Source organism: Neoarius graeffei, chromosome 8, assembly GCF_027579695.1.
Source record: "Neoarius graeffei isolate fNeoGra1 chromosome 8, fNeoGra1.pri, whole genome shotgun sequence".
Lineage (NCBI taxonomy): Eukaryota > Metazoa > Chordata > Actinopteri > Siluriformes > Ariidae > Neoarius > Neoarius graeffei.
In genome coordinates, this window is record NC_083576.1 from 84,185,116 (window position 1) to 84,211,281 (window position 26,166).

Below are 26,166 nucleotides of genomic sequence, written 5' to 3' on the forward strand. Positions count from 1 at the left end.
AAGAAGCTATAAACCTAAGTCTTAACTAACATGAATTATTTAATGCAACCTTAATTCTACCATTTCAGAGTGTGTGTGGGTCGATCTGACATCAAAACAGACCTTGGCGAATCTTTCAGACACCTCTCTGATCAAAATACACATTCATATCAAAAATAAACAAAATGTTCCCAAACAATGTCCAGCCGAGACATAAGGTCGTTTCAACTAATATAATTTTGTCACAGAATAATTTGATGAATTCTTGGCCAAGAATGAATACTTAACTAAACTTACCGGTACATATAACCTACATATATCTTGATTTAACCTACATATAATACAATTTAACCTAACAATAAAGTTCTCCAACCTGATTTTTATCCTCTCAAAATCAGCATCGCAACTATGCTAGCACTGTTCATTCATTATAATTTCATTTCTTGATAGACAGTTAATCAGCTTTTACCTCTGTCCTCCCGTGTCTCCTTTCCTCGCGACTCCTGGCTCCCTCGCTTCGCGCCTCTCAATTTTCCAAAACAACCAATCTCTGGCGTTATCTCATGCTGCATTCGCCGCAGTCATTGGAAATTCGCGCACGTAAATGTCAAATTGGCTGTAATTTTTCTTTGAATTCGTCGCTGCCAACTGGGGTAGCAGCAGGGGTGGCAAGGCTTTCTTTTAGACCCCGGTAGATCCGCCCATGGTTATTCACCCCCGAGTGCGCTGGAAACTGTTCCATTGGTATGTTCAGATCCAGTCGCGAGATGAGGTTGCCAGATCTCTCTATAAAAAGGTGACTTTGCGGTCTGAATCTGTGGAATATTCGTAAGCGAGGACTGGCAACCAGCAGTGGGTTGCGCACCAGCTGATCAGAACTCCAATGGAAAAGAAGCGTGTTAGTAACTGTTTATCTTGATTGGCTGTAACCTTGTAAGTGAAATGTTTGGCAACAATAGCGTTGTAGCCTGCCTACCCCCCCCCCCCCCCCCAAAAAAAAAAACAACTCTTCGGATCTACACGATTCACACAAGTGACCTATTTTGGGACCAAAACGGCGAATTTCGACAAAAGGTGAGGAGTTTGCATGTGTGCTAAGAAATGCGAAAATAAACGATAAAATTGCTACTATGTTTGTTGTTGTTGTGAACAAGCGAGTCGCCACTAATTATGTGACTTATGAAGTTCATTGGTTGGACCAGCTCTTATGTAAAGGTTTCCTACGAAAGGGGGTGAATACCTATGCACATTCCAGATTTGTTTTTTGATCTTAATTATTGTTTGTCACAATAAAAAAAAATTGCACATTTAATGTGGTAGGCATGTTGTGTAAATCAAGTGGTGGGAACCCCCAAAAAATGCATTTTAATTCCAGCTTTTAACGTGACAAATCAGGACAAACACCAAGGGGGATGAATACTTTTGCAAGACACTATGTACTGTTCTTATGCTGATGTGTACATGAAAAGGACACACTCTAGACAAGAATGATATTACCCAAGGCTTAGATAATGTAAAACAGGAGCATTGACAAAATCATGACCTAAGGAACAGATACGTGTACATTACGAGTTAGCAAAATACAAACACTTACGCATTACGAGTGAACAAAGACTCTTACTGAAATCACAGTCAATTGATTTGATGTTACTGATTAAATCTTGTATAATAACCATGGAAAAATACAAGAGAAAATATATTAGTAGACGATGGGCAAAAAGACTTGAACTAAAAGGTTGGTTTTGTTTCTATTTACATGTGACTCGAGTTTACTGGCGAGTAAAATTTCTGGTTGCTCACTGGTTGTGTTCTAGTGTAATGCTGCTGGATCACACTGATATTAGTATTGCAGTTAATGCCTGACTTGTGTGATGAAGGCTTGTGTGATGACTACTGAAGTTCAAGCAAAACAGGGATCCCAGCAGTAATTGAAAAAAATAGAGGAATGTAAGAAACTGTCAGCAGGGGTCAAGGAGGCTGCAAGCCCCTTGCGGGGGGGGTACAGAGGGCGAAACCCCCTGAAGCTGTTGAGATTTTAACATTTAAAGATGCTACAGAACACATTTTTTACATAGCTTTAACATAGAAAAGCAACAGAATTTAACAATGTGTATCTATTTGGTGCCATATTTTGTAATCAATGACATAAGTGGCAAAAAAAATTACGAAATGTAGCTTTGAAGAATATACTTGCCTAAATATTCCACTGATTTTGTTATAACAATAGTATCCATAGTTCATCTCATTTGTTTATTTTTTGTTTCGAGTTAGTCAGTCCGAGTCTAAGATAAGCCACATTCATTTTTCAAAAATCATAAATATGAGCAGAACTCAATGATTCAGTAATATTAGATATATACATATGTACAGCAAATATTAGAGATATTTGATTTAAACCTCTCTTTTTGAAAGGTTTCACTACAGAGGAATTTAATGCTCTTTTCTGGGGTGCATTCTGTGATCTTTCCTCCAGTGCTCTGAATTAAGTTCAACGCTGTGGCAGCGGGGGCGTGGTCAAGCATCGGTCTGTGACAGGAGGGCGGAGTCAGGGAAGGTAAGTGGCAGAATCACTACACCTGCCGTTAATTAATGTGTTTGTGTGTCTTCCCAGTGACCGCGCCCTATTTAAGGAGAGAGAGCGAGAGCAGAGGGAACTCTCTCCACAACTAGACGACTGGTGTGTGTGCGCGCGTGTGTAGATATAAGCTGAAAAGCTGAATAAAAACGAGTTTTGTGAACTCAGTTCTGTCCTGCCGTCCTTCTGTGCTCCACCCACCTACACGAACTGTCACAGTGGTGCTGAAATCCGGAATCGAGCACAGAAGGACGGCAGGACAGAACTGAGTTCACAAAACTCGTTTTTATTCAGCTTATATCTACACTCTCGCACACACATCAGTCGTCTAGTTGTGGAGAGAGCTCCCTCTGCTCTCGCTCTCTCTCCTTAAATAGGGTGCGGTCACTGGGAAGACACACAAACACATTAATTAACGACAGGTGTAGTGACTCCGCCGTCCTGTCACAGACCGATGCTTGACCACGCCCCCGCTGCCACAAACGCATTTTAGAAACAAAAGCACGAACGGAGCTAAAACATGTTTTCTAGCAAATGGGCGCAGCCATATTGTTTTCTCATTCTATCGCGTACAGTCTCGCGGTATTTACATCAATTTAACTTCCGAGTGTTCCCGAATGATAACGAGAACAAACGAAGCCGACGAAAACATCGCTAAACAAGCAAACCAAATCAGAACGTATTCTGCTGGTCATTTTACTTAAAAATATTTTTAACGGATATACAAGAGATTTAAAAAAAACAAACACTTTGGCTAGAAAAATAGTGGAATTCCGCTAAATAGCGGACGTCTGGGATCCCTGGCAAAATAAATAAATAAATGCAATCAATGGTCTAATTTTAAACACTGCGAAAAGTTTACATATACTGCCTTCCACAAAAAGTCAAGATAAATATAAAATGAAATGTACCTTTCAAAATATAGATTAATTCCAGGAAAAACAGTAATAAACATAATTTGACAACTTGAAAACATGCAATGTCTCAGAGTTCATGCACTCGTGTGTCTTAAATGTAACTGAATAAATGTGTTGCCTCTCTGTAAGCAGTGATTCTACTTTTCTCTGGTGCGAATGCACAGGTAAATGCAGAGAAAACCCTAATGACAAACGCTTTCCACACTGTCAGGAGTGATGAGGCTTCTGTACTGTGTGAATGCGCTGGTGTTGTTGGAGATTACACTTTTGAGTAAAACTCTTTCCACACTGTGAGCAGTGATATGGCTTCTCCCCTGTGTGAATGCGCTGGTGTTGTTGGAGATGAATCTGTTGGGTAAAACTCTTTCCACACTGTGAGCAGTGATATGGCTTCTCTCCCGTGTGAATGCGCTGGTGTAACTGAAGAGTACACTTGTGAGTAAAACTCTTTCCACATTGTGAGCAGTGATAAAGCTTCTCTCCTGTGTGAATGCGCTGGTGTTGTTGGAGATAATCCTGTCGAGTAAAACTCTTCCCACACTGTGAGCAGTGATATGGCTTCTCTCCTGTGTGAATGCGCTGGTGTTGTTGGAGATTACTCTTTACAGTAAAACTCATTCCACACTGTGAGCAGTGATATGGCTTCTCTCCTGTGTGAATGCGCTGGTGTGACTGAAGAGTACACTTGTGAGTAAAACTCTTTCCACATTGTGAGCAGTGATAAAGCTTCTCTCCTGTGTGAATGCGCTGGTGTTGTTGGAGATAATGCTTTTGAGTAAAACTCTTTCCACACTGTGAGCAGTGATATGGCTTCTCTCCTGTGTGAATGTGCTGATGTTTTTGGAGATAATCCTGTCGAGGAAAACTCTTTCCACACTGTGAGCAATGATACGGCTTCTCTCCTGTGTGAATGTGCTGGTGTTGTTGGAGATGAGTCTGTTGGGTAAAACTCTTTCCACACTGTGAGCAATGATACGGCTTCTCTCCTGTGTGAATGCGCTGATGATTTTGGAGATAATCCTGTCGAGTAAAACTCTTTCCACACTGTGAGCAATGATACGGCTTCTCTCCTGTGTGAATGTGCTGATGTTTTTGGAGATAATCCTGTCGAGTAAAAGGCTTTCCACACTGTGAGCAGTGATAAAGCTTCTCTCCTGTGTGAATGCGCTGATGATTTTGGAGATAATCCTGTCGAGTAAAACTCTTTCCACACTGTGAGCAGTGATACGGCTTCTCTCCTGTGTGAATGTGCTGGTGTTGTTGGAGATGAATCTGTTGGGTAAAACTCTTTCCACACTGTGAGCAGTGATACGGCTTCTCTCCTCTGTGAATGCGCTGATGATTTTGGAGATAATGCTTTTGAGTAAAACTCTTTCCACACTGTGAGCAATGATACGGCTTCTCTCCTGTGTGAATGCGCTGGTGACGCTGAAGATCACCCTGTAGAATAAAACTCTTTCCACACTGTGAGCAGTGATATGGCTTCTCCCCTGTGTGAATGCGCCGGTGTCGTTGGAGATTACTCTGTTGTGTAAACCTCTTTCCACACTGTGAGCAGTGATATGGTTTCTCCCCTCTGTGAATGCTCTGGTGTTGTTGGAGATTACGTTGATGAGTAAAATTCTTTCCACACTGGGAGCATTGATATGGCTCCTCTCCTGGGTGAACTTGTTCATGTTGTTGAGCACTCCGATGACCAAAATTCGTTCCATGTCCTGAGCAATGGTAAATTTCCTTTTGGTCATCATTGTTAGAAGTGTCAGAACTGAGAGTATCAGATGACGTTGGCTGACTACTGAAGCCTTTGGAGGGGATCTGAAGACCGTGTTTAACATCTCCCAATTCGTATGGCTTCAAATACTCTTCATAGAAGCATCTCTGGATGTGTTTGTCTAGGTAAATGTGGGGTGATTAGGAAAAAGGTCATGTTGTGCAGGAAAAGAACTGCAACAGAGACTTGTTTACTTCTGGACAAGTGAAAGAACAAAAATTTCAAAAAGTGAACATGATTAGAACAATTAGATTATAAAACGTAATATTATCCCAACGTAAAGGAATGTCTGAGGTTAAATAAAAACAAATCAAAATTCTACAAGAATGAAGATTTACTAATCTGTAATTCAAATAACCAGCAACAAAGAATAAAGGGACCTGGGAATGGATTTCTTTGTCTACAATTTCACAAGGCTCAGGGTCACCAGCATGGACTACAGACGGCTGTTGGTGATTTCTAGGATGAACATATCTACTTAAGTGACACTCCACTTGATGCAAATCACACAGTTCATCAAACAGTTACCACTTCTCTGAAGTTAACTCCTGCCATGAAAACAAGTCAGCCACCAGATGGTTTAGCACAGCGAAGTAAACAGCACAGAACAAAGTAAAGTGGGACAGGTCAGTATGTGCCATACCAGATTAGAGAAGCTCACAGATCCTGTATCTTACATCATCAGAATAATGCAGTTCTGCAGTCCTCAAAGGAACTATTTCAATGTCAAATAATCCTCAACAGCAACTTTAGCCAGCTTCTGAGGTGCTGAGACCAAACAAAAAACACAACATTTAAGAGCTAAGCTAAAGGAGCCTCTATTGAGGAATACTGGTAGATTCAATAAGGTGCTGGAACAGCCCAATGGGTTTGAGTGGCCAAAAAGTTTGCGTTTTTACATAGGGGAGAGCGGGGTAAGATGAACCAGAGGGTAAGATGAGCCACCCCCTGTTTCTAAGAAACAGTAAACAAATGTGACCATGTGACCACATTCAAAGGGGGGCGGGACCATTTACTTACACTTGTGGAGAGGAGCACCACATGTCAAACTAGGTGAGGGGGATATTTATAAAAATGTGTTTTTGTGCTTTCTAAGTCAATTCCATGTTTGTCCACAGTGAAGATGATTTAGAGAAGACAAAAGTAGAATAATATTTAGACACATTAGGGTTAAGTTAGTGGCTTTCTAAGCTATGATATGAATGCTAAAAAAAATAATTTTGATTAGCCTAATCCCCTTTATTAGCATTTTTCTACAAAATGGTGGCCACGGGGTAAGACGAGCCATTAGATGTGGGGCAAGTTGAGCCACTGGCTCAACTTACCCCATTGGTGGCTGAGCTTACCCAATATGGATGACACTTAAGTTTTCACATTTACTGGTCATATATGACAACAACATATATATATGACATCAGATGAGGAAGACCAGTTGTTAGATGTGGGGGATTATGTTGTGGCAAAATTCACGGGGAAGAAGAAAGTGCATTTCTTCATTGGCCAGATAATCAAATTGGATGTCTTCGAAATAGAGGCAAGATTTCTCAAAAGAAGCCGGTCATGCCATGGCTCTGCAAGAAAGCCAACCTTTGTCTTCAAAGAGAAAGATGAGGCTGTCCTGTCAAGACAGGATATTGTGAAAAAATTGCCCCGCCCCTTTACTGTTGGTGGGACAGCACGGAGGGAGAGGCAAATGGTGTCCCCTTGCAATTTGAACGCTTGGAACATTGAATAATGATGAAATGATTGATGGAATGATTGCTGCATGTTTTAGCAATGTTTTAACCTACTGAAAGAAATAAGATTTTTTGGCACTGTTCTACTGTTTTAGTAATTTCTATAATATAGTATATCTCTCATTCCCTCTCTAACCATCCCTCTTTCTATCTATCTACGCATATCTCTCTCTCTATCCATCTATCTATCCCTCCCTATCCCATCTCGTTCTATCACCTCTCTCTTCATCCCCCCTTCTCTATGCAACGGCCCTATCCCCCACTTGATTGACTTGACTTGATTCACTGATTGCATTTCTAATATTAAAAGTTGTTTACTTTGTTAACCTAACATGTTTTGTGTTGGCTCAATTTACCCCACACAGTGGCTCATCTTACCCCGTGCATGGGGTAAGTTGAGCCACTTGACATTTTTTTTTCAAGAGGTAATATCACTCTAACCATAAGAGCTTATCAATTATGTTTTGCTCAGATAGTAACAGTACACTTTGAAATTTGGTATGGTGTGTAGACTGGAAGCAAAAATGGCTTTAACATGTAGTTATGATGAAAAATGTAAAAAGTGGCTCATCTTACCCCGCTCTCCCCTACTGATTTATGTACAGACTATATCGTTTAGTTTAATTTGCTTATTAAATTATACCCCAATTTAATAAAATTCAATTCTGTGAAATTTTGTGAAACTGTCAATTCATATTAATAGGATTTATTAAAGAAGTAAGCCTACATAAATTAAGATGGATAAGACCAGTCATTTAGTTAAGAGAGAAATGCAAGTGTACTTAAAAAAAAAAAAAAGGGGAGGGGAGGGGAGGGGAGGGAGGGGGGGGGGGGGACGACACGCTGGGGGCATCGTGGCTCAGGTGAGTAAGGCGCCGTACCATGGATCCGGGGAGCCGGGTTCGATTCCGGCCCGAGGTCATTTCCCGATCCCTCCCCGTCTCTCTTTCCTGCTCATTTCCTGTCTCTACACTGTCCTATCCAATAAAGGTGCAAAAAGCCCCAAAAAATATCTTTTAAAAAAAAAAGGGACACGCTGCAATTGTTCAGATGGTGTACCAGCCAGTTTTATTTGTACCAAGTGAACAATAAGTGACTGATCTGGACTGGCTCAAACTGCAATGTGCCATATATTCCCTAGTGTGTTGCATACCAGCATCAACATAGCATTGGGGCTGGCACATTGCTATAGGAGACATTTCAGGCCGAGAGTTCACAAAAAAATAATTAATGAGCCCGAACGTAACCAGACTGTCAAAGAGCAAAAACCTGTCCTTCATCTTATCCCCTAAGGTTTCTTGATCCCATCCACAACTCATTTTAAGAAAACAGTGCATTACTTTTTTGTAAATAATTTTTCATTCCTTTTTCACCTGATGCTACACTTCTTTTTCAAACAATATTTTTGTTGAAAGACAGGACACAATTTTTTTCATAGTCTTCATCATGAAGTGACATGAAACGTTCGTACAATCTACAATATTGTGACATAACCAGCTTTGAGTTTATTCAGGGTCAACTGGAATTTGTCACTGATCTTTTCAAGATGGCGCCAGTGTGTGTGGCCTGCCATCTGTCTTTGCCAGCGTTGTGTGTTTGTGCTGTATCTGTCACTTGTCAGTCTAAATGTCTACTCGCTACTGGTGTATGATCATCAAACACTGTTGGATATTCAAGTTTCTGCCAAAGATTTGGTGGGGTTTGATCATAGTGGACAAAAGTCTTTGCCCCCTTTCCTATTGGGGATTCCAGGTCACCTCTGCCGTGCCCCGGCTCCATCCCTCCGGCGTAAACGCCACCGCCGCCGGGGTAAACGCAGCGGTCGACTGGTGAGGTTGAAGGCCTGTTTGTCACGCACTTCCAAGGTTTCTTGGATTAAGTATGGAGCGGTGCCTCGCCTCGTTTTTTTCTCGACACTCGCTGGACCTTGTCGACGCCTGGCTGGTACCTGTCGTTGACCCGGATGAGATGCTCTAGCCCCGTGGCCCCTGCTCTCCTCGGCCTCGCTGGCGCGGGGTGAATTTGTGCAATCTACGGCCTGTGTGTCGGGCCCCCCGGACGGTTACTACCGTGGATCCGCTGAGTCCTGCCAAGTTTGGGCTCGTCAATGCTAGGTCGCTCGCGAAAAAAACTTTCATCCTGAAGGATTTCTTTACTTCCCGAGGACTGGATTTTCTCTGTGTGACTGAGACGTGGCTAGCTGTTGGGGAATCCAGCGCCCTCACAGAACTTTTATCTGGGGATTGCTGCTGTTTTAACTCCCCTCGGGCCAAGGAGGAGTAATAGTGACTATTTATAAAAGTCATTATAAATGTAAGCAACTGTCTCTGTCATCCTCTTTTACCAGCTTTGAGATGAGTTTATTTGAACTGGCTCACCCTCACACAGTGTTGTGTGTTGTGGTTTACAGACCTCCTAAATACAATAAGGACTTCATAAGTGACTTTTCTGATTTCCTGGCTGAAATTATGCCCGAGTATGACAGTGTCCTTATTGTTGGGGATTTTAATGTTCATGTGTGTTGTCCTGATAAGCCAATGGTGAAGGACTTTCTTAACCTCATTGACTCTTTTAATCTAGTACAGTCTGTTTCTGGTCCCACACAAGAACGTGGACACACACTCAATCTTGTTTTATCGTATGGTTTGCCTCTTTTTAATTTGGAGATCTGTGACGCAGCGTTTTCGGACCATATGCCTGTACTGTTTGATGTTGCTGTTGCCAGTAACACAGTTAAACCTCGCGCTGTTGCTGCCCGGTGCTGTCGCGTCATTAACCCTTCCACTGCTGGTCAGTTCTCGGCTGTTTTTAATCAGAGCTGTGTCGTTCCTGAATCAATGTGTAACGACACGGACGAGCTTAGTTCATGGTTTCACTCCTCCTGTCAAATTGTTTTAGACACTGTGGCTCCATTAAAAATCAGGCAGCCTAAAACTAAATGTGAACCCTGGCTAAATGACACTACTCGTGCTGTCAGACGCCAGTGCCGTAGAGCTGAGCGCAAGTGGAAGAGAGACAAACTGCAAGTGTCTTTTCAAAGAGTGCTGGCGTAACTATCAGATAACTGTGAAAGCTGCTAAAACTAAACATTTCTCTGATATTATTCTGTCAAACTGTCATAAGCCTCGTGTTCTGTTTAAGACTATCGACTCCGTTCTTAAATGCGCCGCAGACCGTTGGTATTGAGGCTTCGCCTGCTGTTTGTGAAGACTTTCTTCACTTTTTTATTGACAAGGTTGCTGGCACTAGGGCTCTAATTTCACCTTCTGCATATGACCCTTCAGTCTCTGTCCCCTGCTCAGCTGTCTTTGATAGGTTTAAGTCTGTGACTCTGTCAGATTTACAGGACACTGTTGGTCATTTAAAGCCCTCAGGCTGTCCTAATGATGCTGTCCCCTCTCGATTATTTAAAGAGGTTTGTCCTACTGTGGGTCCATCCGTGCTTGCAGTTATTAACAGCAGTTTGTCCTCAGGTGTAGTCCCTAAAAACTTTAAACATGCAGTAGTGCACCCTTTAATAAAAAAAAGTAGGCTTAGATTCTGCAGTTTTGGCTAATTATAGGCCTATTTCCAAACTGCCCCTCCTTTCAAAACTCCTCGAAAAGACAGTCTACAATCAATTAATGTCCTTTCTGGAGGAGCACAATATTCTTGAGGTTTTCCAATCTGGTTTTAAATCACTGCACAGCACAGAATCGGCTCTTTTAAGAGTTTTTAACGATATTCTTTTAACTTGTGATTCTGGTGAATGTGCTGTTCTTTTACTTTTAGACCTAATTGCTGCATTTGACACTAGACCATGACATTTTAATTTCACGTTTGGAGCAGTGGGTGGGCATCAGTGGCATAGCACTGGAGTGGTTCAGGTCGTACTTGGCAGATCGAACTTTCTGTGTGAGACCTGGTGACTCTGTATCCTCCTCTGCTCCTCTGTCATGTGGTGTCCCGCAGGGCTCAGTCTTAGGCCCGCTTCTCTTTCCTTTGTACCTGCTCCCGCTTGGTTCTGTATTTAGGAAGCATGGTATTTCATTGTTATGCAGATGACACTCAGGTCTATATGCCTCTTAAAAAGAATCAAGCATTCTCTGTAAGACCCTTACTTGAATGTCTTGATGACAAAGGCCTAGATGGCTCTAAATTTTTTACATTTTAACGAAAAGAAGACAGAAGTGATTGTTTTTGGTGGCAGCTCCGAGACCCTCTGTCTAGATCTAGGTTCCTTGGCTCAATACCTAAAATCCAATATTACTAACTTGGGAGTTAAGGTGGACTCTGACCTTAAGACTTGACAATCAGATCAAGACAGTTGTGAAGTTATCATCATCTGAGGCAGCTAGCCAAAATAAAGCCAATTCTTTCAAAGCAGCACTTTGAGACAGTAATCCATGCCTTTGTCACCCCACGGCTGGATTACTGCAATGCACTTTATGTGGGGGTTAGTGGGTCCTCCATTAACCATCTCCAGATGGTACAAAATGCTGCTGCACGTCTTTTAATTGGCACACGCAAATATGACCACATTTCCCCCATTTTAGCCTCACTCCACTGGTTGCCCATACATTTTAGGATTCATTTTAAATTCTTTTATTCGCTTTTAAATCTCTCAATGGTCTCACCCCTCCCTACCTCTCTGAATTGCTGCACTTATATTCACCCACCTGCTCTCTCAGGTCAGCTGATCAGCTGCTCCTGAGGGTGCCAAAAACTAAGCGCAAGCTCAGAGGGGGACCGTGCTTTCGCTGTGGCAGTCCCTAAAATGTGGAATGATCTGCCTCTGCACATTAGACAGGCGTCTTCCTTTCTGTTTTTAAATCCCTTCTTAAGACCCATCTCTTTTCCATGGCCTTTGACACCTTGCAAGATGTTGATTTTATTTTAGTTATTTATCTTATTTTCTGTTATTTTACTGTTTTGTTTTATAATATACCTGTTTTTGTGGATGTTTTATGTCTTTTAATTTATCTTGTATTTATCATTGTATCATGTACAGCACTTTGGTACCTTCTGGTTGTTTTTAAAGTGCTTTATAAATTAAGCTGGATTGGATTGGAAAGATGTTCTTTTTCCATCATCAGTAATAGTTTACCGTGTGAGTAACGACGTAAAGCACACTGGATGGTCATGCCCGACAATACTCGAGTGAACTTTGGTCTTTTTTGACCAATCATACCTGCTTTAATCAAAAGGTGCAGGTTATTTATTCATCCCTAGAATAATGTAGACTATAGCTGGGGCAGCCATGGCCTAAAAGTTAGAGGAAGCAGCCTTGGGCCCAAGGGGTCGCCGGTTTGATTCCCTGAACCAGCAAGAAAAATATGGGGGGAGTAAATCAATAGCACTTTCCCCTCCCTCTGTATTCATGGCTGAATTGCCTTTGACCAACTGCTCCTCAGGTGCTGTAGCACAGCTGCCCACTGCTCTGGGTATGTGTGTGTGTGCTCACTGTTCACTTGTGTGCACATGCATGGGTTCACTGCTTCAGATGGGTTGAAGAGGAGACAGGAGGACTTTTGCTGTGCTTCAGTGTACATGTGACAAAATAAAGGCTTTTTTGGGGGGGGGGGGGGGGGGGGGAATCACGAGAGTTTCTGACTTCATGTGAGCTATTGTCAGACTATACATGTTGGTCCTCATGCATGATGCGATGCCAGTGCCTGATCTGGACAAACATTGACTGTCAAGGTTCCTCCACTTACAAACACACTGCCTGCCCCCCCAAAAAAAAGGCCAGTGAAAGTAATATTTCATTGGATCACCTTTAGCTTTGATTATAGCACACAATTGGTACATTCAGGTAGTCAGCTAATTTCATTTTATTGGCACATAATGTTGCTGAGCTTAGACGTGATCAAATGAAGCAACCCAGATCATAACACTGCCTCCAGAGGCTTGTCTATTGGCCACTATGCATGATGGGTGCATTGTTTCATGCACTTCCCTTCTTACCCTGACGCACCCATCTGTACTCATCAAACCACATGATCTTTTTCAATTGCTCCATCTTTATGCTCCCTCACAAACTGAAACCTTTTTTTCCAATTTGTTTCACTAACAAGTCTCTTATAGTCACTCAGCCCTGAGGAAACGCTCTTACTTTCACTATTAAACATGGCCATAAGTTCTGCTGCTGATTTTTTACAGTTCAAACTCACCAAGACTTTAAGTGGTCTCCAATCATGGTAATTCAAAATTTTTTCAGACCATCATTTCATTCCACAAAGTTGATGGTCCACCACGGATACAGGACACTTCGTCCAACAACCATTTCGTCCAATAGTTAAGACATTTCGTCCAAAGCCTTTTTCATACGCACTATCAATTATTTTATATTTCATTTGTTTTTTCAAAAAAAAAAAGGAGGAATTCTCAACGGAATTTGAGTGAAGCAAAATACATTTTCGTAGGATGTAATTTAACCACCTGCCACTCGCGAGTTGTGAAATCTAACGGCGAGTAAAGATCACCTCAGACTCGCCTTTCTCGGCGTGTGTTCAAAACGATGGGTTCCTACCTAGTATTCATGTAAAATTCAAGAAATATTCGACAAAAACTCCTTCCTCGCGCAGGACTCTCAGGCACACTCTGGACCTGACAACATTGGCTTTGAAATGATGGGGTATCCTGCTGCTGCACTGCTTCTTTGCTAGTCTGATGCCACGGGACAAGTTGGCTCTTGCTGATCTCAGACCAGCCTCATCACCTGCTCTGAAAGCAGCGTTCCGGGCTTTCAGTAACCAAACATTGTGTTGTGTAAACCTGGTCCGGTATGTTGTTTCCCCATGTTGCAAAGTCAGTGTGTTGATGTAACTGAGGAAACACTGTTTTGAGATTAGCGTGGTTGAAATCCCCAGCTACGATGAGAAGTCCCTCTGGATGGGCTGTCTGTTGGTCACTGATGGTGCAGTACAGTTCACTCAGTCCCTTGTCCCTATCATTGTTGTTGCAGCTGGGAGGAATGTAAACTGCAAAAAGCAGGATGGCAGAAAACTCCCTCGGTAGATAGAAGGGCCGGCACTTGATGATCATAAACTCCACAAGGGGTGAACAGTGTCTGCAAACTACCACAGCGTCCTGACACCAAGCATCCCTGATGTAAACACAGACCCCACCGCCGCGGGTCTTACCTCCTTCAATGAGGGCTCTGTCTGCTCGATAGCATGTTAGCCGGTCGAGCTGGATGGCGGAGTCCGGTACGCCGTCGTTGAGCCATGTTTCCGTGAACACAAAAACACAGCACTCTCTCACAGCCTGCTGGGTCGCTCTCAAAAGGTGAATATAGTCCAGTTTGTTATCCAAGGAGCGTACATTGGTGAGTACGATGGACGGTATAGCCGGCTTCTGTGGATTAGCCATTAGCCTGGCCCGGATACCCCAGCGCTTTCGCCGCTTCTGCCTCCTCTCGCACCGCCTACGGCGCTTCCTCTGCGGGTGTGCAGCAGTAGTGGGGGTCGATGTCAAAGCGGGCCGCCGGAGTAGGCCGAGGTCATGTAGCTCCTTAGCGTGTGCCGGGTTTAACTTACAGAAAAAAAAGTGTTGCCAATGTCAAAAAGAGTCCCACGGCTGTATGTGCGCTTTGGAACGGAGAAACGCGACGAAAACATACCATCACTCGAGCACACCGACGAAGGCAAACATGTAAACACCACATTATCGGGACAGAGAGGTGCCGCTGCGTCCGCACGCGCCGGCATCTTGAAAAACTGAAACAACTATATTGCCCTACTATAGACCCTTCCCACTGACGTCACCGGAAACCGGAAGTAAACAAACCCTGCGCCATATTGGAAGACCAACAAACTCGTGATTGGGGGAAATAACGGCAGCGCGCGGAATTTAAACCCACGAGGCACTTGATTCATCATAAACCTACAATGTTAAATTTTTGTGCTGTGTTAGGGTGTTCTAACAAAGCTGATGGGAAAGGTGAAAAGAAGTCTTTCTACAGAATACCAGCTGTGATTGAGACACAAGCAAACCAAGGAGCTTTCTGCCAGGAGACAGAGAATAAGTGCATTACTGAGTGTCTGTGAGCAAAGGAGAGCCTGAACGTTGCAACCTCCCTATTGGCTGTTTATTGGTTGTTTGTAAAAATGTCTCAATTGTTCCCTTCATTGCGGACTCGAGAGACGAGACCTGACGAGTTAGTTCGTTGGTAGCAGAACAAAATGTCTGGACACAAATCGGGTTTTCAGAAAAGGAAAGAAAATAAACGCAGGGTCGAAAATACAAAAAAGGAGGCAGAAAAAGCAAAACGAGTTAAGGTAGGAGAAATGGTTTACTTTTCTGAGGCAGCCCGCCGTGGCTGCAGGCTTTCAGTTGTGTCATTGAATGGTTACTTTTCTGAGGCAGCCCACCGTTGGCTGCCTGCAGGCTTATTTATTATAGCCCATTTAGTTAAAATAGTTGATATAAAAGGTTTATAGGTTATAGTTATGTGATGGTTGTCCTCAGTGTTCGAACTATGCCGATATTTTCGGGGGGTCCCTTTTTTTCCCTGGGGGGTGCTTGCGCTTGTCTCGGAGCGCGGATCTCCAAACACATGAGAAGCCTATCTTATGCATATATCACACGGATTCCACACCTCCACACATGCGTCTGAAGTCATAACTCATCAGGGGAAATCGTGTCCACATTGGCATGTTCAAAAAACAACCTCGCGTCAACAATGATACCACACGCAAGAAAAAAAAAAAAACAGTCAGGCTACTCAGCAACCAACCTGGCAGCAGCAGTCGTTGTCATATCGGTTTATTTTATCTTTGATGTAAACACAACACTTCGGATATGCAAATGCTTCCCGTTACACACGATTTCTATGTCAATAAACATCATTTTGCCAATATTTTAGAGACCCCCCCAACATTTCCCAAATCATGTTTTCAAGGGATCTCATGTCTGTTTCAGGGGATCTCGGATCCCCCGAGTACCCCCGTAGTTCGAACACTGGTTGTCCTGATTTAGACTGGTGTGTTTTGTTTGTTTTTTTTTTTTTTTGGGGGGGGGGGGGGGGGGGGGGGGGGGGTTGCGCGATGCCTGCACCCGGGGTCCAGATTAGGGCAGAACCGGCCCTGGCTACATTTCAGGTTTAGTTTGTTTTATGTATGTATGTACTTGCATAGATGTGTACTTGGTCTTCCAATATGGCGACTACCGAAATCTCGCGGCGCGGTGACGTCATGCGGGGAACCCTCTATACTGTCAGACTGCTGTTCCTGTTTACATTGTTCATTCTGTTTATATTGTCATTCGTCACATTCAAATTTATACCGTTAATTCTGTTTACACTGCCACATTTGCACTTTCTGGATTGCCACTGTCTTTTCTTAGATAGCTTTAGCTTGTGTGTGTAAATAACCCCTCCCTTTTTTTTAAGTTTATATCTTGTACCTATATTTTATATTCATGTTTATTACTGTTTGCACCGCAGATAAGAGGGAAACGCAATTTCAATTCTCTCTCTGTCCTGCACATATGGTATTATTGACAATAAAGTTGACTTGGACTGTGTGCACGCCTTATTAAGACTGGCTATACGATGAATTAAACAGCTTCACTGGACTCAAAGCTCAGAGAGCAGCCTGTAATGGTAAGGTTGCTTGTTTGCTTTACAAAAATGTTTTCCGCTTCGGTCAAATTCTATTGAGAATTCTTCTTTAGGATTGGTTTAAAAATATACAGCAATTTGTCGCATATTGTCACCTCACTATCACTAGGCATACGTTTCCATTTCTTACAGAGAGACAGAGTCATAAACCTGCTTAATGCACTCCTTTAAATTAATAAAATACTTATTGAAACATTTTACTGATTAAGTCTGTGTTGGCCTTATTAAGACTGGCTATATGATGAATTAAACAACTTCACTGGACTCAAAGCTCGGAGAGCAGCCTGTAATGGTCAGGGTCTATTTGTTTACGCCCCCTTACACCGCTCTTTTGTGTCAAAGTGCTCGTACTACGGCAGTTTTTTGCTATACAAAAATTGTTTATTTCCATTTATTACGGGGAGACGCAGTCATAAACCTGTTTAATGCACTCCCTTAAATGAATTATGGTTTGTTTATATCTCGATCTTGTTGCACATATTGTAACCACATATAAAATAATTGAAAGTGTGTATGAAAAAGGCTTTGGACAAAATGGTCATTGGAAAAAGTGTCCTGATCCCTTCACCACTATCCTTCCAGGTTTTAATAATGCGTTGGACAGTTATTAACCCCTCCACCCATCCATTATCTCTAGCCGCTTATCCTGTACAGGGTCGCAGGCAAGCTGGAGCCTATCCCAGCTGACTATGGGCGAGAGGCGGGGTACATCTTGGAAAAGTCGCCAGGTCATCACAAGGCTGACACATAGAGACAAACAACCATTCACACACACATTCACACCTACGGTCAATTTAGAGCCACCAATTAGCCTAACCTGCATGTCTTTGGACTGTGGGGGAAACCGGAGCACCCGGAGGAACCCACGCAGACACGGGGAGAACATGCAAACTCCGCACAGAAAGGCCCTCGTCAGCCGCTGGGCTCGATCCCAGGACCTTCTTGCTGTGAGGCGACAGCACCACCACGCCGCCAATGTCAGCAATCTCATTATTTTCTTTGCTTGATGCAGGCCAACAAACTGGCCCTTCTGAAAAACATTTACTTTGGACGATGGGATTCTTCCGACATGATCGTTTTAGAAACGAGAAGCTACTCACTGCATCAGTTAGAGTTTAAAGAACTGTTGCCAGCTGAAACGTTTGACTCACTGCAGTAATTATTGAAACAAAGCCTCTTAAGTATTTGCTTATTTTAATGGTAATGATGACTTTCTTTTGGCCAGGCAGTGAATAATTCAATCGAAGTGAAATGAATTGCAGTATGTATGGTGTACTTTACCATTCACGGAACACTTTTTGTTCCAGAGCTTGTGAAACGCAGGACTTAGTTCTTTGGCATACTCCTCATCATACCACACCAAGAGCTCCTGTTCTGGGTTAATGGGTCGACAGCAACGATACAGAATTCCCCCTCGATACTGAAACGCCACAAGATTCTGTTCTTCATCATTACGAGCACAATTCACATACCTAAAACAATAAGGCAAAGTGGCAGAAAAGGTAAAAAAAAAAAAATCAGATCAGAGTTACAGACCAAGAAAAAGCATGGGGGAGATATCAGTGACAGGAAGAAAAAGTTCTCATCTCATCTCATTATCTCTAGCCGCTTCATCCTGTTCTACAGGGTTGCAGGCAAGCTGGAGCCTATCCCAGCTGACTACGGGCGAAAGGCGGGGTACACCCTGGACAAGTCGCCAGGTCATCACAGGGCTGACACATAGACACAGACAACCATTCACACTCACATTCACACCTACAGTCAATTTAGAGTCACCAGTTAACCTAACCTGCATGTCTTTGGACTGGGGGAAACCGGAGCACCCGGAGGAAACCCACGCGGACACGGGGAGAACATGCAAACTCCACACAGAAAGGCCCTCGCCGGCCACGGGGCTCGAACCCGGACCTTCTTGCTGTGAGGCGACAGCGCTAACCACTACACCACGGTGCCGCCCCGGAAGAAAAAGTTCTTCCAACAAATTAGGCACTGTAAAACCAATGACTAAGCAAAGACCCAACAACTGGTGTATTCCTCACCTCATCCAATTTGCATGCATTTCTCTTGTGGCATCTATGTACTCTTCACACTGCCTGCTCCTGCATATCTGTAGAAAAATTACACATTTATATTTTCTTCATTAACTTAATCCATGCCTTCAAATTAAATGACGTACACAGGAACGAGAATAATGGCTCATGCCAATATTATATTAAGCATTATGAAGGCAGAATTAAAAAGTTCTTTATTGTATGTTTAGTTTCACAGAACACGCTGACAACCTCCGAGGTGAATTTAGTAACCTTAAAAAAATGCAGGCAAGACTTTACATCAGAATTTAGGTGAAGGAAGTTTTTACTCGAAGGTTTTGTCTTTGACATGGCAAAGCTGTGCTGTTCAATCAGACTCTCTGATAAATATCCGTCCCTTGTGTTTTGGCCTCTAAACAGACAAACTTTAATGTCAGTTCTGTCATGAAATAGGTTTTGTACAAGTAGAAAATATTTTTCATAAGTATGTAGGTACAGTCCCTTTTAGAACTACAGCAGCCCATCTCTTTAAGAAACTACATTTCCCATCAGCCAACTTCCGCGTTGACCTACGTCACGCCTGGGTGGGATCACCTACGTCACATCCTCCATGAAGGAATAAGTAACCCGGAAACTTCCAACTCTGTCTCTTTTGGCTCCGCGTAAACTCAGCACACGGACATAAGGAGGACCGCTCGCTCTGCCGAGCAAACCCAAGATAAAGACGTCTTTTCTTTTTTTCTTGCAAGATCCACGATTTAACGCGATTTCTTTGTTTACCACTGGCCCCGGTAAAAATCCAGAATTGCGCGATCTAACTCAGATGAGTTACAACCGTTTTTTTCTTTGTCTATCAGTAACGTTACAAACTGCCGCCCAAGCAGTTAATTTAAAATTGAAGCGACCGGATCCTTCTAATTAAATCACTGTGCACATTGTCTGATCAGAGACTTTCTTTTCATCACGAGCGACCACGCGTCAGACCAAGAAATCCTCTGCCTTCCATAGAAGCGACTCACGTGCTCCACAACGGTGAAACTCCAAAAGTCTCGGAACATCTCTTCATAATCTTGCATAGAGGCAAGATACTAAGTAAGACTGGAAAATTTTGGGCATAAACTAGTCTTAGGAATTAGCTTTTATGAAGCAGTGTAAATTTAAACTCAGGAACGGTTTAATTGTGTACACTGTAGACACTCGGTGTTGAATTGATTGTTCTATTTTGTTTTAATCTCTCAATTTTTTAATAGATAGGCTTTGCATGCTCGCTCTCTCTATTCCTGGCTAACACTTTAATTTCATTATTACACGTATCTTGACCGCATCAAGATTTCAGTGGATTTAGTAATGCTATAAGCTAGTGAAATTAGCCTACGGCTAATTCTTTTGTCTCATTAGCATCCAGGGCTAATTGTATTGTCTCATCGGACCACAAGGCCTCCACCACGTGGCGTTAGCTACCAGAGCTAATTCTTTTGTTTCCACAAACACACACACACACACACACACACACACACACACACACACATCTTAGTTAGCTACACAGAGCTAATCTTTTGTCTCAAACACGTGGTCACAAGGCCTCATACACAAACACACCCTAGCTAGCAATCCATGCTAACTCTTTGTTCAGGCCACACACAGGCTAACTCTTTGTCCACCACGTGGACACAAACATCTTAGCCAGCAACCAAAGCTAACTCTCTTGCTGTACTTAGAAACACGTGGTCATAAGGCCTCTCTCTCACACACACACACACACACACACACACACACACACACACACACACACCATATTATATCTGTATATAATGATTCCAACTGCTATTATCCATTTTTATCTTTGTTATAATAAATTCAATTATTCTGTTAAACTGTGTCCATGTTGCTTCCATACTCCTTGAAGTCACCTAACCTCAAAGAATTCCAAGGTGCATATAGGTTGTGTAATATGGTAAGTGATCATAATAATTTGGAATATAGCATAATGTAGTTGTTTGATAATTTATTATTAAGCATCAAAATTAAAGGTATTATTTAATGAGACTGATTCCATGAGAGATTTAATGACAATGAGATTGATCGCTTAATTACTAATTGCACCTACAAGTACTATCCATTTACTGTAAGTATTTGTGAGCTTTAGTTCAGTATACCTCTGGTCCTGGATACGTGACTGATCCAGATTCAAACATTTCTCTTTTGGGCCTCATTTCTCAAGCTGGACACAAAAGACTTGGTATTCATGAAAATTCATTTAATTTTCAAAATATTTGTATCCTATGAGAGCTTGTGTGTGAATTTGTATGTACTGTAAAGCACTTTTTTTTTTGTCCTGCCAGCGTTCTGCAATGGCTGAGCTTCATCACTAGAACACTTAAGCCGAGAGGGCACTCTTTCATCTCATCTCATTACCTGTAGCCGCTTTATCCTGTTCTACAGGGTCGCAGGCAAGCTGGAGCCTATCCCAGCTGACTAGACTAGCTGTACCCCATCTAGCTGACTAGACGGGGTACACCCTGGACAAGTCGCCAGGTCATCGCAGGGCTGACACATAGACACAGACAACCATTCACACTCACATTCACACCTACGGTCAATTTAGAGTCACCAGTCAACCTAATCTGCATGTCTTCGGACTGTGGGGGAAAACGGAGCACCCGGAGGAAACCCATGCGGACACAGGGAGAACATGCAAACTCCACACAGAAAGGCCCTTGTCGGCGATGGGGCTCGAACCCGGACCTTCTTGCTGTGAGGCGACAGCGCTAACCACTACACCACCGTGCCACCCACTCTTTCATTAATTTATTAATTTTGTAACAGTGAGCTCTCTTTAAGCTTTGCCTTTTACAGAGTTTTGTAGAGCAAAAGCTAAGCTTATTCATTTACATGAAATCTTTTAGATTATGAGTTGTGAGAGCCCACACATTTGGTTTCCTGCAGTTAATTGATGTAAATTATTTAAGAGTGAACTGTACAAGTAGAACCAAGTTATCAGCAGTTTGACAGACCTTAAAGTGTGTTTGAAGTGTCTCCACATATCACTGCCAAGCAGAAACTGATATTCTTGGGAGTTACATTCATCCAGTGGTGACATTTTGTTTCTTAAAAGTAAAAAGATAAAAATCTTTATAACACATTTAGAACAAACTCACCACCCAGGAGTATCTGCTATTCATGGCTTTCTCTATGTCCACCAGCTCTCCCTGGTAGGGTCCAAAGTGTGCACCTACTGGAACAGTCTCCCCCTTATTAAACACTCCCAGGCCTGCGTCAGGAATACCGGACTTCCGAATCTCTAGTTTAGGAGGAAGTGTTTGCCTGGCTCGGTCAGGAACTCCCATGAGAACAGGAGTATCAGGGATGAAGAGGGGTGGTCCGTGAAGCTCACACTTGTGAAAGAAGAAGGATTTGCAAACTTCACAATCTGGGAGTAGCAAAAACACAATGGGAAGAAATGATGCCCAAACGTGTATGCAGTATTTGTAAAATGAGAACATTTACAATAGAATTGTATAAATATTAGCCCAAGAAGCTTGCCACAAATGTTAATGGAGCAGCTGGTTGAGACTAGATGTGTGCACCAGGAAGGAGATCTTTCAGGATACAAACATAAGTTACATGAATATGCATCCTTAATAACTGCCTGGTCATGGTTGATTTAAATCAGCCTACTTGTTTGTTGATCGTTTGAGAAATAGAACCATCTAGCCAACCAATGTGTTAGGAAATCACAGGCAGGTACAAACAAAAATAACTGTCAAGTCAAGTTTATTTGTATAGTGCTTTTAACAATAGACATTGTCACAAAGCAGCTTTATAGAAAATTAAGGCTTTAAACATGAGCTAATTTTATCCCTAATTTATCCCCAATGAGCAAGCCTGTGGCGACGGTGGCAAGGAAAATCTCCCTCAGACGACATGAGGAAGAAACCTCGAGAGGAACCAGACTCAAAAGGGAACCCATCCTCATTTGGGTGATAACACATAGCGTGATTATAAATAACTCACTTCTATAACTGTATCCTATATAGTCACAAAGTTTCACTGTGAAACCAGGAAATTCATTATAGTTTTAGCATGAAGTCTGTTTTGTTGAAGTTGTAAACTGTTCATTGATGGAAACTTGAATGCAAAACTGTTCATGACAACTGCAGTCCTAAAGTCAGCAAATCAACTGTAGTCCTCAAACATAAATGTATTACTGTAAGTGTCCAGTGCGTCTTCCAAGTGTGACTTTCAACTGTCCATACACGGCCATCCTCCACAGGTGTTATGAGATAAGACTCCAGCCAGACGTAGGGCATCAGGATGGATCAGGCAAGTCCGAGGAACAGAAGAGGTCAGCACCGCTGGTGTCTCAGGATTGACAAGTAACTCAGAGGGACAGACAGAGGGAAGAGACAGGGGTGAGGGAACACAGCTTGTTAGGTATGCCCAATATCACCTAATGTACGAGTATAAGAACAGGATACATTTTGCACGGAGTGCAAGCAGGGACTCCAGCAAGACTAACTATGACAGCATAACTAAAAGGGGAGAGCCAGAAGGTAACACAGACATGACGGTGCCCTGGGACATAAAGCAGCAGCCACTACACCACCAACAAACCTGAGTGAGCAAGTGAGAGTGGGGTGTGTGTCAGCATCCATACATCCCAGTTTACCAAAAACACTCTATGCATGAGAACCCTCCAGATCTACTCCTTTACCTAATTAAAAACTATTAACAAAAGGCTTAACTAAACAGATATGTTTTCAGCCTAGACTTATGCCATGTACACATGTAGCCGGATATTTTTAAAACCGAACATTTCCCCCCCCTCCGTTTATAAAAATGTTTTATCCACACCACCTCGTCTTCGAAAAAAATCCCTTCCACACATAACCGAACATCTGCGTTTTCAATCACATTCATAAGCATTCCAAACCTGTAGGTGGCATTATTTCCCCAAATCCTACCCCCTAATCACATCGCCTGTGCTCTTGGAGCAGTAGTTGGGCTTCTAAAATTAAACATGTAAATAGCACCTGCACAATAATTAACGCTTTCAAGGCACTACTCCAATCCATTACTCTTTACCTAGCCGCACACTACGCCGATTTTCAGCGTACCGAGCCAACTGAAGTCGCGAGTCAGGCGTAAAGACTAGTTTTCGATGGTACTGACTCATCTCACAGCCGATTCGAAAAACTAATCGGGAGCCAGACTGATCGGCGAGAGTCGCTAGCAATAGCCAATCATATCTTTCGCATATAACACGTGACATCATTAAACACAATTTCTAGCGCGAGAAATACGTGTTGGTAGCACCTAATGCAGGTATATCCTGTAATTCCATAGACTGAAGCTTTATCCATAGACACAGTGGGCTGGAAAGCCACTCTGCTCAAGTTGTGTGGCTGAATTCCAAATCGCTTTAACTCCCCTATATAAGTGCACTATTTAAGGTTGGAAATAACAGCTCATGCAGCCTAGATAGTGCGCTACATATTCCGTGTTGTGTCATTTGTAATTCAGCTTCAATCGCGACTGCACTCGTCAACAGTCGGGGGATATGTGCGTGCCCTGTCGGGAGTCGGCTCTGAAATGGGTCGGTTCGGTATCGCGTGGATCACCGTAGCGTGTGGCTAGCTTAAGTCCATGCTTAATCTGGCTTCTGCAGTAAACAAAGGTCGCACGTTTGACGTCAGGGCAGATTTGTTGTAATTTTTTTGGCGCAGATTGTGACATTCTAAAACGCAAAACTCCGGTGATCTCTGTCTACACGAAAAGGCATACACGGAGTTTTCAAAAATCTTCACTTTGCCCGGAGTTTTTTTAAATATTCGTTTTTGATGTGTTTTCATGTGGATGACAGGCCAAAACGTAGAAAAATATCTTCGATTTAGCAGATACCCGGCTACGTGTGGACGGGGTCTTAAACACCGAGATTGTGTCTGAGTCCTGAACACTTCTTGGAAGGCTGTTCCATAACTGTCGGGCTTTGTAAGAAAATGCTCTGCTCCCTGATGTAGCCTTCACTATATGAGGTACCAGCAGAAGTTCACTCAGGTACTGTGGTGCGAGACCATTCAGTGCTTTAAAGGTCAATAGTAGTATTTTATAATCAACACAAAATTTGATTTTGAGCCAATGCAGTGTGGATAAGACGGGGATAATGTGGTCATATCTTCCAGTTCTAGTAAAGACTCTTGTTGCTGCATTTTGAACTAACTGGAGCTTGTTTACACACTTACTGGAACATCCAGACAGTAATGCATTACAATAATCCAAATTATAGGTAACAAAAGCATGAACTAGTTTTTCTGCATCATGTAGTGACATTATATTTCTTAGCAATATTTCTGAGATGAAAGAAAGCTATCCGGGTAATGTTATCGATATGAGTTTCAAATGAAAAAAGATTGGAGTCAATGATTACACTGAGGTCTTTACTGCTGCACATGAAAAAAAAAGAAAGACCATCCAGAGTTACTGTGTAATCAGAAAACCTAATTCTACCTGCATGTGGTCCTAGTACAAGTACTTCAGTCTTGTCAGAGTTCAGCAGAAGGAAGTTAATAAGCATCCCGTGTCTAATATCCTTTACGTATTCCTCAATTTTATTAAGCTCATGTCTCTCATCTGGCTTTGCAGAAACATACAACTGTGTCATCAGCATAACAGTGGAACCTAATACCATGCTTACGAATATCATCACCCACAAGTAACATATATATAAAGAAAAAAGCAGTGGACCTAATACAGAACCTTGTGGAACACCAAACTTCACCTCAGTATGTCTAGAAAAATCACCATTTACTCATAGGGATAGGGATCAGTTAAATAAGACCTGAGCCAGGAGAGGGCCATTCCCTTAACTCCCACAACATTTTCTAGTCTGTCCATGAGAATGGAATGATCAGTGGTTTCAAAGGCTACACCAAGGTCAGGCAATACAAGCAGGGAGACACAGCCCTGATGAGATGCCAACAGGAAGTCCTTTACTATTTTAACCAGTGCTATCTCTGTGCTATGATGAGGTCTAAATCCTGACTGATACATTTCATGGTTGTTATTCCTGTGTAGATATATGAGCATAACTGCTGTGACACAGCTTTTTCTAGGATCTTGGAGATAAATGGGAGGTTTGATATTGGCCTATAATCGGACAGCTGACAGGGGTTGAGGTCAGGTTTTTTTAAATCAGGGGTTTGACAATTGCTAGTTTAAAGAATTTGGGTGCATAGTCAAATCTAAAGGAAAAATTTATTATTTTTAGAAGAGGTTCAATTGCTTCTGGTATTATCTGTTTGGGCGGCACGGTGGTGTAGTGGTTAGCGCTGTCGCCTCACAGCAAGAAGGTCCTGGGTTCGAACCCCGGGTCCGGCGAGGGCCTTTCTGTGTGGAGTTTGCATGTTCTCCCCGTGTCCGCGTGGGTTTCCTCCGGGTGCTCCGGTTTCCCCCACAGTCCAAAGACATGCAGGTTAGGTTAACTGGTGACTCTAAATTGACCGTAGGTGTGAATGTGAGTGTGAATGGTTGTCTGTGTCTATGTGTCAGCCCTGT

The 26,166-nt window shown here is 42.7% G+C and overlaps 1 pseudogene; it reads right to left on the minus strand.

Moving 5' to 3' along the window:
* The window catches only part of LOC132889952 (zinc finger protein 850-like), a 58,372-nt pseudogene that overhangs the window by 25,470 nt on the left and 6,736 nt on the right, over window positions 1-26,166 (minus strand).